At 30.9% G+C, this 14,594-nt stretch overlaps 1 long non-coding RNA gene across 1 annotated transcript; it reads right to left on the bottom strand.

Moving 5' to 3' along the window:
* Nucleotides 1-8,924: 8,924 nt before the first annotated feature.
* Nucleotides 8,925-12,270, bottom strand: LOC126750119 (uncharacterized). The gene is made up of 2 exons (XR_007665629.1): nt 11,644-12,270; nt 8,925-9,041 (listed from the first exon to the last, which is right to left on the bottom strand). It is a non-coding gene; the product is annotated as an uncharacterized LOC126750119 (long non-coding RNA).
* Between the last annotated feature and the right edge of the window lie 2,324 nt (nt 12,271-14,594).

Raw genomic sequence — 14,594 nt, 5'->3', positions numbered from 1 at the left:
TTACTATGTCTTTAATTAATTTATTAGTTTAATAACACCCTTTTATATTATACTTACATAGTTTTTCCTTGACAATAGTTTGACAACCGAAACGCGTCGGGATTCTTAAAATAAAGATTGTGAAGTAAACAGGACCCTTCGTCTATTTTTTTTTGGTTTGCAGTGCCCCATAAAATCGTTAAAAAACGCATAAATTTCCGGTCTGGTTTAATTCTGATATCATAAAAAATATCAAACTAAAGAATATAATAATTCGGAAAAAACTTAAGAAGTATAGAACTCATTATTATGAAAAACACTTTAAAATAGTTCGATGCAATATTAAAGAACAAACGAGACGAGAGAGAAAGGAATTTCACGTATTCGCGGAGTAATGCTCTTTCAGGGTCGTACAATAAAAGATCCACAGCAAATTGTTGATGCTTTTGGAACTTTCTTTCAAAGCATATATATTGAGTCGGACTCATCTAGTATTAATATTGCTATTGAATCGAGCCAGGCTATAAACAAGTCTCTAAATTGCTCTTATAATTTTTCGGAAGATTAAATTGTCACCGCCTCTTATAAACCAAAAAGTAAGTTGACCTCTGGTCTTGTAGTTAAGGATTGTATTTGTGTTTTGTCAGGGCCTATTGCGCACATATTTAATCTTACCTTGTCTTCAACAGTATTTCACGATAAATGGAAAACTGCAGGAATATCCCCGATATTCAAAAAGGGATCGAGGAATGACATTCAAAATTACAAAGCTATATCGATCTTATGTAATTTCTCCAAACTTTTTGAAATAGCTCTTTATAATAGAATATATGCCCATGTCAAATAAGACATAGCACCTAAACAATTTGATTTCGATAAAAATCGGTCCTGTACAGTAAACCTGGCTTGCCTAAATGATTAGTTGTGTCAATATTTGGCTAATAGAGGTGAAGTTAATGTAATCTGCCTTGATTTCTACAAAGCTTTTGACCAAATTAACCACTTTGTACTTCTTCATAAGCTATTTTTTTTTGTTTTTCTAAGGATTTAGTTGCTTTCATAAATTCTTATTTACGAGGTCATAAACAATTTGTGGAATATAAAATTTCCTGTATATAAAGTGCGCTCGGGAGTTCCGCAAGGATCTAACTTGGGCCAGCTTCTCTTTTTATTATTTATAAACGATCTTGCCAAATTACTGTCTGATCAGAGTTTACTGCTGCGGATTATATAAAATTGTTTACTAAAATAGGTACTAAAGACGATTGCGAATTCCTTCAGGTAAATCTTAATAAATTTGAGAATTGGTGCAATGTCAATAGACTATATTTAAATGTTAACAAAAACTCTATTTTCTCATTTTCTAGCAAAACTGTTGCCGATCAGTTTTAACTATAGAGCAAATAATGTTATGTTAACCAAAGTGAATTACTTATGATGAGAAATTAAATTTTGCCAAGCATTTAGCAAAGTTAGTTTTTGATTCTGCCAAATTGTTGGGTTTTATTTATGGAAACTGTCGGCATTTCGAAAACATTAGTACTTTAAAACTACTTTTTTACTCTTAAATACACTTAGAATTAGAATACGGATCTCTACCCAATTTTTAAGTTTATGAAGTATCTCTGGTTTAGAGAGGAAGGTGTCTTTCCGGCAAGAGGTTTGGATAGTCAATTATACTTAAATAAATTTAATATTATACCCTTAGCAATAGAAGACAATTTCTTTGCATAAAATTCTTATATAACCTTATTCATTTTGAAATTTGAAAATCATAAATTACATTAGAGTATATAAAATCTCAGAATTGAATTTCTATGATTAATATTTTCATTTCTGTTTATATCTTGATCACAACTTATCAGAAATAGTTTTTTTTATATAGTTTATTCATGATGAGATGAGACTGAGATGGGGATATAGGAGTGAAAATTCAACTTTTCTCTATTCAACTACAAGACATCCTGTATATATTTATGTGTAAAATTCGTAGTATATAGTTCATAACAAGATTATTTCACCCTTTTGGCTGGATTAAATTTTCTGGTACCAAGAATAAATTCTAGGAATCTTAGATTATTTTATGTAAATCCTACTAAGACTAAAATTTTGTTTAAATCCCCTATTAATATAATGTATCAGAATTATATTAATAATAATTTATATGAACGGTGCGATATTTTTATTGACAGTGTAAGGTTCATTATAGTAAGTTTAAAATAGATAGGTAATGCAGAGTCTTTCTAGTATGTATATAGATAGTCTGTTTAAGTACATAGAATATTAAGCATTTTTATTTTCCATTTTTATATTGTTATATTCTGTTTTCTTTCCTGCTTTGCATGTGCTAAAGTACTAACTTCATTTAACATATTTTTATTGTTCCTCTCTTCTCTTCAAATCAAATTCTTTTCTATAATTGAATAACAAACCTGTTGGAAATAAATGCCTTTTTTTACATTACAATGTCTTATTACTTACATCTCCGGCATACTTATATAATAAAATTAGATTTCAAATTGATATCCATAATATAAACATAGAGTTTAAGGTTAAGATAACAATTCCAGTGCATTTTAATTCCTGTGCGAACGATCCTTTTCATATCTGATTGCGAAACGTCTATTTGATTTTCCTGTAGTTGTACTTACTTTGTCTCCAGTTAGTTTCAAAAATATGTAATTAACAAGTTACTGATAATTTGAGAGATTTTATAAATGGCAATCTTCTTCGTATATTGTATACTTAAGAGTTGTAATATAATATATAAAAATTAATTAAATTAAAAGATTTTTTAGTATTTACTTTTTTAGTCGTCAATTTGGGTATAAGAGTTAAGTTAAGGTTAGTTGAGCAGTTATTAGATTTGAAATCAATAAACTAAACCTTATTTTTTTAATTTGATTTATTAATCTGTAATCTGAAATAAAGTGCTCATTATTATTATTATTATTATTTGATAAAGTTCAGCATGGAAAACTATCCTTAGAAAAGTCGGACTGGATTACCGGGGCTTAAAAATTAATGTAGATCTTTATTGGAGTCAAACAGCAAATATACAAATAGATGTCTAAGACCGCGATGTAATCGAAGTACAAAGAAAAGTACGAAAAGGATATATCCCCTCATTCCTATTATTTAACCTTTATTCAGAAACATTATTATGTAATGGTACGCAGACAATACATTAGTATTTGCTGACATTATTAACAGCATGCAAGAACATGTGACAAACGTCAAAAATATCAGTGAAAAATACGTTCTAACGGTGAATCCGGAAAGCAATCAATCGAAAAAGTAGCAAATAGAAAACGTTGCTTCATACAGGTATAATTCCAAGGCACAACAATAAACGAAGATTGGGACCATATTAAACCGTTTTTAAAAACCATGATTCTAATCTAACAACAAAGGCAAGAATGCTTCGCCGTTACTTTTTCCCAGTGTTGCAATATGAAGCAGAATCATAGACACTTATACACACACTTTATACAGATACTTATAATACATAGAAAAGCTTGACACATTAGAGATGTGGCTATATCGACGAATACTTAAAATACCTTGGAGAGCCTCTCACAAATGTTAGAGTGCTCAAGAAAATAAATAAAGGTACAATCTAATCTAAAAGGAACTACACAAAGTCTCGGTCTTAAAAGTATTTATTAATTCTAACAGTAGGTTACACGTGTTTCGCTCATATTAAGAGCATCATCAGACCTAAAAATTTAAAACAAAGAAACTAAATACAATAACAACCCTAAAATTAGATAAAATTGGTACCTTAAAAATCGACTACAAACAGTACATGGTTTACGGTCACATTATACACACACATTAAATAAAATAAATTCTTAGGAATTTATGAAATATAGGATGAAATAGAAAAATATAAAATTATTATCCTAAGTGAGATTCGATCCTACTGCTAGTCTCAAAAAACACGTCAGTTAAGCAATGTAAACCACTGCGCTACTAGGTCCTTGGAGATATTTCTAGTAGAAGTACAGTATGTCAGGCAATATTGATAAAAATAACACAGTCTAGGATTGGGCTTTTCTTGGCTTTGGTGATTTCTAGTTTTTCCAGAAGGTCCAGTTTTCTGCTTTTTTGGCATTCATGCACGACTGATACATTATCAGGAACAGTAAGGATGTTTCACACCAAGGCGACACTCACGCTCCACTCATACGGTGCTCCAGGTACGCTCAAAATTGATATAATGAAATTAAATAGGCATGTTCACATTACCACTGACATCAAGCTCACGCGCATTCATTCAAGCGTCGCGATCTTTTGCCGAGGATATTTTGAGCGTTGGATTTTATCGTGTCAAGACTTGAGCACTAGTGTTTTTACCAAAAATGGACAACGTGGGCGAGAAATTAATAAAAATTGTTCGTAATAAACCCGAGCTGTATGATCAATCGATCAAATTATACAGTGATAATGTCCACAAAAAAAACATGTGGTCAGAAATAGGGAAGGCATTAAACAGAACAGGTAAATACTAAAGATTTATTTTATTAATCTAGAAATAAATGTATAAACAATTTTAAGATATTAAGTTAGATGTTACGTTTGACATTTAAATCAGATCATTTTGCCAAGGGACCGCGCCTTCCTCTGAGATAAGAAATCTTGTAAATATTTCTCTTATTTGAAAAGCTATAGCCGCTGAGTTTCGTCCCTGTCTAGATAAATGTCTTAAGTTGTTTTCTATAACTTCATCAGTGTTTGAAATGCTCGAAACCGTTCCATGACGAATGAAGTTTTGTAAGAAACACGTTGTTAAAATCACTTTTTCGGCATATTTAGGCGCTAATTTCAATCTTCTGCCATAAAATCTGAATTTTTGGGTGAGAATTCCAAATGCATTTTCAACTACCCCGCGGGCGCGAGATAATCGGTAGTTAAAAATACGATTCTCAATTTGATTTTCAATACGAGTTCCAGGAAAAGGTCTCATTAAAAACTTGTTTAAGGGAAAAGCCGGATCTCCAACGATAACATATGGGGCAAGTTGCTGAGTCTCTGGTAGGTTTGTATCATCCGGAATATCAAGTATATTTTTTTCTAAGCGCTTTCCGAGATTTGAATTTGCGAAGATCTCTCCATCACTACTTCGTCCATAAGATCCGATACCGACAACGATAAATCTATAATTCGCATCGACAAGTGCCAATAAAACTATTGAAAAGGACTTCTTATAATTGAAGTAAAGAGAACCCGAATTGTGGGGATCTTCGATAACAACATGTTTGCCATCCAAAGCTCCTATACAATTGGGAAACCGCCATTGTTGCCAAAATTCTTGGGCAATTTTTTCCCATTCTGGTTTGGTTGGTATTGACATAACCTCCTTCACCATAATTTTTATAATAACATCGCAAACGTCATGGACTGTTTGTTGTACTGTAGATGTTCCCAGGCGATAACTGAACGCTATTGTCCTGAATGAATCACCACAGGTCAAAAACCTGTTATTTTTTTAAGTAACCCGTGTAATATTTAAAGAACTTAAAACATTAGAAATTAAAAAGTTTTACAGCCGTATTGGTCATCTTAATCTCTATTAAACCTCTTTTAGCTAAAAAGCGCTTTTAAACTTTATTTGACATGTAAACAAAAATAGAAAAACAAACAGACATATTCAGCAACCGTTTTTACACCTCTTTTAATTAAAAGTGCTTCTAAAAATTTATTTTTTCAATTTTTGTTTACATGTCAAACAAAGATTGACTAAGACAATGAAAGGTTTTAAAAGCGCGAATATGTCTGCTTGAGTTTAAACTATATTCTGAAGCATGCTTTTTTTTAGCCGATGAATGCAAGCAGAGATGGATGAGTTTGCGAAGTCAGCATCGCAAGGTTCGTCAGAAATATACTGCTATAAGTGGCCAAGCAGCTGTGAAGTATCGAAAATGGAAATTTGAGGATATTATGTTATTTGTGGAGCCTTACATGAAGGACAAAGAGTGATTGTCATCAGTAGATTTGGAGAAACAAGAGAAAAATGCTGAAGAAAGTGAAGAAGAGACAGACAGTACTCAAAAGGTAGAACTGGAAAAACAATCAGCTCAAAGTATGGAATCTCAACCAATACCTGGATCTTCCAAACGATCTCTGGACCACAGACAATCTAAACCCAGATTTATGGGTTTCAGTATCGCAGATGGAGGCCAAATATTTGATGCCAATGCTACAATCTCGGCACTCTTTACCTCATCATGGCTCTCATAGTATTCAGGTACAAAATACAACAACTGGAACAGACTTGGTGTATTAGGAAAATACAAGCAATCGTTATGTCTCAACCCCAATCACTTTACCTGACCCTGGTTCGTCAAATTCTGGTTGCTCCACTTACTTTTCACAGTTTTCTCCTGAACAATATTAATTTTTTCTTATATATTTCATTATAATATAGAACTTTTGTTAAAATATTAAAAATAAAGAACATTTTTAACTGAAAATACGGTCCTGCTTATTTTTCATTTAAATGATGGAAGGTTTAAATTGAAAGTGGCCAAGTATTGAATTTACAAAATATTTCTGCTTTAAATATTAAAACCTATTTTTTTTATTAAAAAAATTGAAAAATATATCTACTTACCTTAAACAAACTGCTAGTTTCTCTCTTGGTGAGATTGCCGCCCGAAATTTAGTAACCTGTTTCTTAAAGTTACCACCAGTTATTGAAAGCAACATTTCGAATCGCTCTTTTGACATCCTAAAATACTGGAAGAACTTAGTTTCGTCATCAACTAATTGCGGATATAGTATATGAAATTCCCCTTGCGTGGATCTGTACTGCAAGGAGGGATGTACCCATTTTCTTTTTCTTTTGGGTTTTTGCTCATCTTCATCTAACAGCAAGGCGATCAACAATAACTCTTCATCGGAAAAATTCATTTTATCGAATCAAGTTTATTAGCATGCACCTTCGTTAGTGAAAATCAGTAATCATAATGTGAACACGCACGAATCTTGAGCGTACCTTGAGCATCGTATGAGTGGAGCGTGAGCGTCATCTTGGTGTGAAACAACGTTAAAATTGTGGCCCGAGGACAATAAATGTGTAGCAAAGGCCAACTTGGTTTCAATAGCATCAGTGTCTCTAAACTTATTCACCAGCCCCAAATGTTCTTGTATTTTAGTGGAAATTGTTCTGCCTGAATGATCTACTTTAATACAGATGTAAACCTCAGATTTAGATAGAGGGTCTTGTTCATCTACTGGTCTTACCAAATTTCTTTTTAACGAATTTGAAGCTTTAAAAGTAACGGATATGTCGAGGGACTTAAAGAAGCCAGCTGATGTGAGATACCTCCAAAGTGCGTTAAACATCTAAAGTTTTTGTTACGTTCCTTCTTTTCTTAGACAATATGATAAGAGAGTTTGTACTTATTATAATATTTGAAGTAAATTACATTTAAGCTTGAAAGTGGGAATTTATTATTAATAGTAATAAATTTCATGATGTTAAATTCTTTTTGAAATGCACACGTTAGACATAAGTTATTTAAATAATCTGTATAGTAAAGAATTAAAGGCAGCAAATTTATATTGTCCAGGAGAAAGAGAGTCAAATTGAATGATATCCGTTGCGGTTGGTTTTCTATAGACTTCAAAGGAAATGCTATTGTCCTTTCTTCGTACAAGTATATCCAAAAATGGCAGACTTTGATTTACCTCCATTTCCAGCGTAAAAGTTATATTTTTGTGTAGGGAGTTAATAAACGTTAAAAATTCGGATAAATCATTATCGTTACCTACCCAAACGAGATAAACATCGTCAACGTACCTCTTATAGGCAATGATAAATTGAGAAAATTTACTAGCCATTATTTTCTTTTCTAATTTTTCTTAAAAAAACTCTGTGTTCAGGAAGAGAGGCAAGAGCCCATGGCGAGACCTGTAGTTTGTCTATAAAACTTTTCGTCTCTTTGAGAAAATGGACGACTTCTTTCAATTTAAATAAAAATATGTTAATCATAAAAAAAATCAACACTAGAAATCTTGAGTACTAAGGTGACATGATGCGGTAAGGGCAACGTGAAGAGCTCTCGCTAGTTCTTTAAGGAAGAGTTTTAGGACCAAGGGGACCTGGTAGGAAAAAAACCTCTTGGTTAAAGAATTTGAGAAGTTGAGTTTTAATACCACAACGACCGGTCTTTTCAGGGTAGCTATTTTAAAGGCTCATATTGCCATTATTATCACTAATACCGTTAACAGCTGAGCACTCAAAGAAGAAGAAGATAGTGATTCCTTAAATTTGAGAAAATGATCCAGAATGATGATGTTTAAAAAGAGCAAAAAATTCAATAGTTTTATAGCCCAACAAGTTTTTTCCTGCGTAAATAAGTAAACTACCTCGGAAAAACATAATATTCACCTTTTTTAAATCAATAACGCTCCAAAGCATATCGGCCAAGCTCTCCATCGTACACCGAGAACACCGTTTAACATTCGACGATATATAATCTGTGCAACATCGTCGAGGGCATAATTACTACCGGTCCGGAGTGTCAAAGAGAGATAACCCTCTTCGCAGTCCCCGATTTAATTTACTAAGGTGACCACATGTAAACAAGTAGCGTAACTGAAACTTACTTAATCTTCCGATATTGAGACGCTCCGGAGAACTTTGAGTTTGCTGCAACTAACGGTTTCGATTTAGTCCTTGTCCCTATTAATTGTCAAAGGGCTTATTTGCTTAAGTACGTCTGGTTTGTAAAAAATATCATTGTGACACCGTAACAATTAATTAATTCATTGTAGTTTATAATGAAAAATGTATACTTGATAGAGATAGGTATATGACCAATATAACATTCATGATTAAATTATGTAATATTCTGAGTTGGTAGTTAATGTAAATGTTCAATACTTCTTCCTTACTTGTGATTTAAAAGTGCGGTAGATATGAAAAGGACTTTAAGAAGGATTTGAATATTATTATTATATTAGTTTATTATCTACTAAATTTATACAACTTTCAATTACATATTGCACAAAGCCAGCATATTACTTAATGTATCCGTCTTAAGAAATCCGTCCTGAAAGTTAAAAAAAAACTATTTTTTAATTAAATTTAAAAGAACAATATGGTCATATCTCTGAACCTAAGTTAGTTTTAAAGCTTGGAACACAAATTCCTCAAAGAAAATAATTATATACCTATTTGAGCATTTTTCCAAAAAAAAAAATAAAAATGAGAAATTCGTTTGTTCTTCTAATAAAATCATTGGATACCTATTTCAGCGTTTTTCCCAAAAATTTAAAAAGATGAGAAATTAGTCTTAAAAGTTAAGAAAAATTAATTTATAAAAATCAAAGAGACAAAATGCTCATATTTCTGAAACCGAGTGCGTAAGAGACTAGAAACTTAAAACATAAATTCTTATTGCAAGTTGAAAGAGTATAGTGTTTCTCACTTAAGTATTAAGGACCTTAATTTCAGTGGGGTTGGATCCTTCAGGCGGGAGAACAAAGAGTTTTTAAATTACAAAACACTAATTTACATTGTTTATTTTTTTCCCTTACATTTCTCTCAATTTATTCCGAGAGTGATTTTATATAAGGAAACCTAAAATATCTGATGATAGTGAGACCGTGAGACCTCTGACCCGTACATTTATAGAATTATTAACTATCCCACTGGAATTAAGGTCAATTGTGGTATATAAGATTCCATGTTGTAATTGTCCGAAATGTTATGTGGGAATTACCAAGCAACATTTAAGAGGCAGAATTTATCAGCATGAGTATGATTGTAGGGCCATCAATATTGATAAGAAAGAAATCACGGCATTAGCAGAACATCATGTTTCCACTGACCAATTTTCAAACATTAATTTTCAGGCTGCCAGAATTTTAGACTCTAAGAAACATTTTTTAAAACGTAACATCAGTGAGATGATTCACATTTATTTAAACGATACAATTAATCATCGACCAGATACACAAGGACTAAGTGCACAATATAATTTTGTTTTAAATACGTATAAAGGCAAAGTACTTAACAATGGTACCCGGTAATTTTGGAATTTCGAATACATTTTTACTGATAAGACCCAAATTGTTTGGGATTATGGTACCCTTAGTCGTCTTCATCTGTTATTGTCTGCGTGTAGTATTTTATAATTTCTGTTTTAAAAAAGATCGCAAATTGCCTTATGTATATACAATTTTATTGATGTTTCTTGTTTTGTGTTAATGTTATAAAAGTTCCTGGTCGTTGTTATCTGTATATGTGCAATGGAGGCTGGTAGTCATAAGTTTTACGAAAACCCCTAAATTTTTTATATTAGGTAAGTCAACAGATTTTTACTCGAAATTTTATTTTTTTTTATTATTTATTTATTTTAATGTGTATGTTGTATTACATACTCGTAAGTTCTTAAGCGTTGAACATTGAAAAGTTTTTATGTGTTTTTTTTTTGTTTTTTATTTGTACATACATAAAAATTCAACTTTTTATTTTTAATTTTAATATATACAGTAAATAAGATTATTGTTAAAAATTAACCTCAGCATCCAATTTATTTACATGTAAGTTTGTTTAATTTTAATTTGTGTTTTATAATATACAAAGGGTATGAGTTGTGGGATAATTTATTATTATTTATATTTGTTCTCCTTTTTTTTGTTTCGTTGTGTTTTGTTTGTGTCTTTGCTAACTCTATGTATTTATTAGAAAAAGAGAAGTCTTTTTTTTTTTAAATTAAATTGAAAGAGACAAAATGCTAATTTTTCTGAACCCAAGTAAGTTAGAGGCTAGAAATTTGAAGCATAAGTTCTTTTAATAAAATCGCTGAACATTTGTATTAGCATTTTGCCCGAAAGAGTGAGAAAACAGTCTTAAAAGTCGAAAAATATTTTTTTTTTCAATTTAATTCAAAAAGACAAAATGCGCATTTATTGCCAATTGCGCATCACATCTTTGAACTCAAGAAAGTTAAAAATTTAAAGCTTGGAACATGAATTCTTCTAATAAAATCATTGGATACCTATTACAGCGTTGTGTTAAAAAGTGAAAAAAAAAAGAAAGAAATCAGTCTTAAAAGTTGAAAAAATCAAAAAAATTCAAAGAAACAAAATGCTGATATTCCTGAACCCAAGTGAGTTAGAGACTAAAAACTTGGGATATAAATTCTTCTAATAAATTCATTAAACACGTATTTTAGCGTGTTTTCAAAAAAAATGTAAAAATGAGAAATCTTTCTTGGAAGTTGAAAAAAACATTTTTTTTAATCAAATTGAAAAAACAAAACGTTTTTCATATTTTTATAGAATAAATGTGCTTTTATAAAAAAAATAAATGTAGGTTATTTTATTTTAAATTTATATTTTAAGAATGTTACGCCTTATAAATCTAATTAAAATCTGATGATTTCTAAATTACTTTATGAAACTAATTTAATTATTAAATAATTGGTATTTTTTCATGGCCATTTAACTTAATAATGAATGATATATTAATAAAAAAAAAAACATCATTGACGCACTTTGTCCTCAAGAAGAATTTGGAAGAAAAAGAAAAGACAAAGATTGAGCGTAATTCATAAAAAATTTAAACATAAAAATTATAAAAAATCTAAGAAACAAATAACCTATCTATAGTATCTTTATATACAATTTAAACTAAAATACACTTACCCTGTTTTAACAGGATTAACAGTTAATTCAAATTTTCCATTTATGAAAATTAAATCATCCGAAGGGAACGTTCAACTAAATCTTCTCCTTCTGGCACAGCAATTGCTTCTCCACTCCTAAGCATAGACTTCTTCAACTTCCTTTTATGTCTTTCTGTCTTGTGCTATCTGTAACCAGTTTCTACCTACAACTTTCTTTACATCTTCAACCTATCTCTTCTGCAGTCTCCTTTTATTAGTTTTTATGTCGATCTGTCTATGTCACTATTTGATATATGTTCTGTCCACTGTAATTAAAGTTTAGCTATCCTTTTCACTACATCATTTCACTACATCGTCAGCTTCGTTCTTGCCCTAATTTCTTTTTTTTCTTCTGTGATAGTCATTTCCAGTTCATAAGTTGTCACTGGTAAGATGACACCTATCATATACTTTTTACTTCAAGTTTATTGGAATATCTTTAATTTTAAGTATATATCTTACTTTTTAAAATTGCCCTTGCTAATGCAATTCTTTTTTAATTTTGCTGTCTGATTTTGATTTTTGATTCTGATTTTATTTTCCCAAAATATGTACTCGCTGACTTTTTCTATTTTTTTGTTGTCAATAAACACTTCAATTTCGTCAACACTCATTCTTTTTGTTTTTTCATAGTTTGATATGATACATTCTTTAGTTGTTCATCATTAACAGATGATCGACAATGATCGATATTGACTCCCGTCGATATTAATTACAACATGTTCCTATGGTTAGGCATCCTAAAACCAATTTTCAACTATATCAAACGCCTTCTGATAGTCAACAAAAGAACAACGAAGCGAAATTATATTCGGTTTTCTTCTTGATCAAAGTCTTTTGGATCTAGCCCGTTCGTTTGGGTAGCAGACCCATCTAGTTTTTGCCTTAACCTGTTAGTAATAATTCTGGCTAAATAAACTTAGGCATTTCTGTTGTTATGGGATCTTCACGGCTGACTTTTATCTAATTTAATCCATGTCTTATTTAATCTGACGTAATTTCTGGATGGCTTTTGATCCTACGTTAAGCATGTGTATCGGCGAGAAGATGTAGTCGGGTCTTCTTGAAATCCTAGTAAACACTTTGAATTTTTTATTTAATTTGTTGTCTGTCTGATATAATTGATCCGTTCTCATCTTTCATATTTATTATTCTTTGGACTTCCCTTTGACCATTATATATTCTCATACATTATTTTTTTTATGTGTTTCCTTGATTTGACCGATAAGTGTATGTACTCTCAATTATGCTCTTGGATTTATTTCTTTATATCTTTATTAAGCTACTTATGTCGAACAGTGCCTTTCCTAAATCTTTTTTTGTCTACTATTAGTTATGTTATTGCTTTTGTTATCTTGCTGCTTATTGCTATTTTCTTTCGCGAGCAGATTTTTTTGACCAAAACTTTGATACTTCCAGTTTTTTGTGTAGATAACTCATATTTCTTTCGATCTTTAGAAGGGCATAATCGGTTTCTTATATTGATTCCTATTACTTGTTGATTTATCATTTGTTGAAAATTTTGGGTGTTTGACAGTTGGCTGAGATTTGGAGGGATTTTGGTGAGGTATTATAAAGGAAATGCTAGACATGCTTTGCACCCAAGAAGGTAGGTGGGAAACAAAACATTGCTGCCGTGGGTATATTATGTATGATCTTTAAATATTACGCTGCCAGAATATCTCAAAACTTTGCCGATGAAATAAATCCCACCACTAAAATTTAAGCCGATAACTTCAGCCTGAAATTTTTTAAATATTTTTTTTCCTTTTCCACATCAGAAAAAACGTTCATAAAGAGACATTTATTAACATCAATAAATGCTGATGTACAGAAAGGTGTGACCAGTCAGAATAATTCTATTCAAATTAGTCTCTGCACTTACGTAATCTAGGAACACTCAACCCATAAATCATTATAATTATAATTGACCTTAGTAAATATGAAAAATCAACCATTCACTAGTTCAAGAGAAAATCTCGTAAAAAAACACCCATTATATTTATCATGATATATTAATTAAATAAGTTAAATAAAAATCAAAGTCATTGATCAAACTAAATTTATTTATCTCACCTGACTTATCGGGCTCATGGTCGAAGCACTATCAAAACCTCAATATGTCAAAAAATTAAATGTCACAACATAATCCGTTTAAGAAAATTAAAATTAAAATAGCAAGTTTACAATACAATACAATACAATCGCTTTATTGTCAAAAAATTATAAATTTTGTAGACAAAGCTAATATAAATAAATAAATAAATACATACAAGTAAACACATGAGTACACAAAAAACAAAAACACAAGACATTTAGATTTGATACAAAATAGGTAACCTATTGTACATGGTCAAATTACTTATACAACTAAATGTTTATAAAGTCAGAAGTTGATATTAAAAAGAATATAAAACAATACAAAAATGTAAATTAGGTAAAAGAAGAATACAAAATAAGTTGAAGTTAAATTACGACTATTATCACAATATAGGTATAACTAATTCTAGGGATGGAGACTATAAAGTAAATAGGGCCAGTGTGTGTGTGGTATTTTAAACGAAAGATTAAAAAAGTCTTCTACTGTATATAAAGCCTTTTCCAATAGTAAAGCTTTTAAGGCATGGCGAAAACAGGAAAACGTTGTCATAGATTTAATCGTAAAAGGAAGATGATTGTGCATTTTTTTTTTGCTCTATAGAGTACAGAAGTTTTTACTAATTCCGACCGTGGGGTTGGCAGATAAATATCATGCTCTGCTTTTCTAAGTGGATAGTTATAAGAAGGCCTCTTTGGAAATTCTGACACATGCTTTCGGATTAAGCAAACAGATTCAAATATAAACCGTGAAGGAAGAGTTAATATTCTATGTTTTTTAAAGTATTCTTAGCAGTGAGCTGTACTGTCAAGTCCCAGTAAATAGCGTATCGC

The sequence above is a fragment of the Anthonomus grandis genome, chromosome 2 (genome assembly GCF_022605725.1).
Source record: "Anthonomus grandis grandis chromosome 2, icAntGran1.3, whole genome shotgun sequence".
Lineage (NCBI taxonomy): Eukaryota > Metazoa > Arthropoda > Insecta > Coleoptera > Curculionidae > Anthonomus > Anthonomus grandis.
The sequence above is the reverse complement of the archived record's forward strand: the minus strand, read 5'-3'. Positions and strand labels throughout refer to the sequence as shown.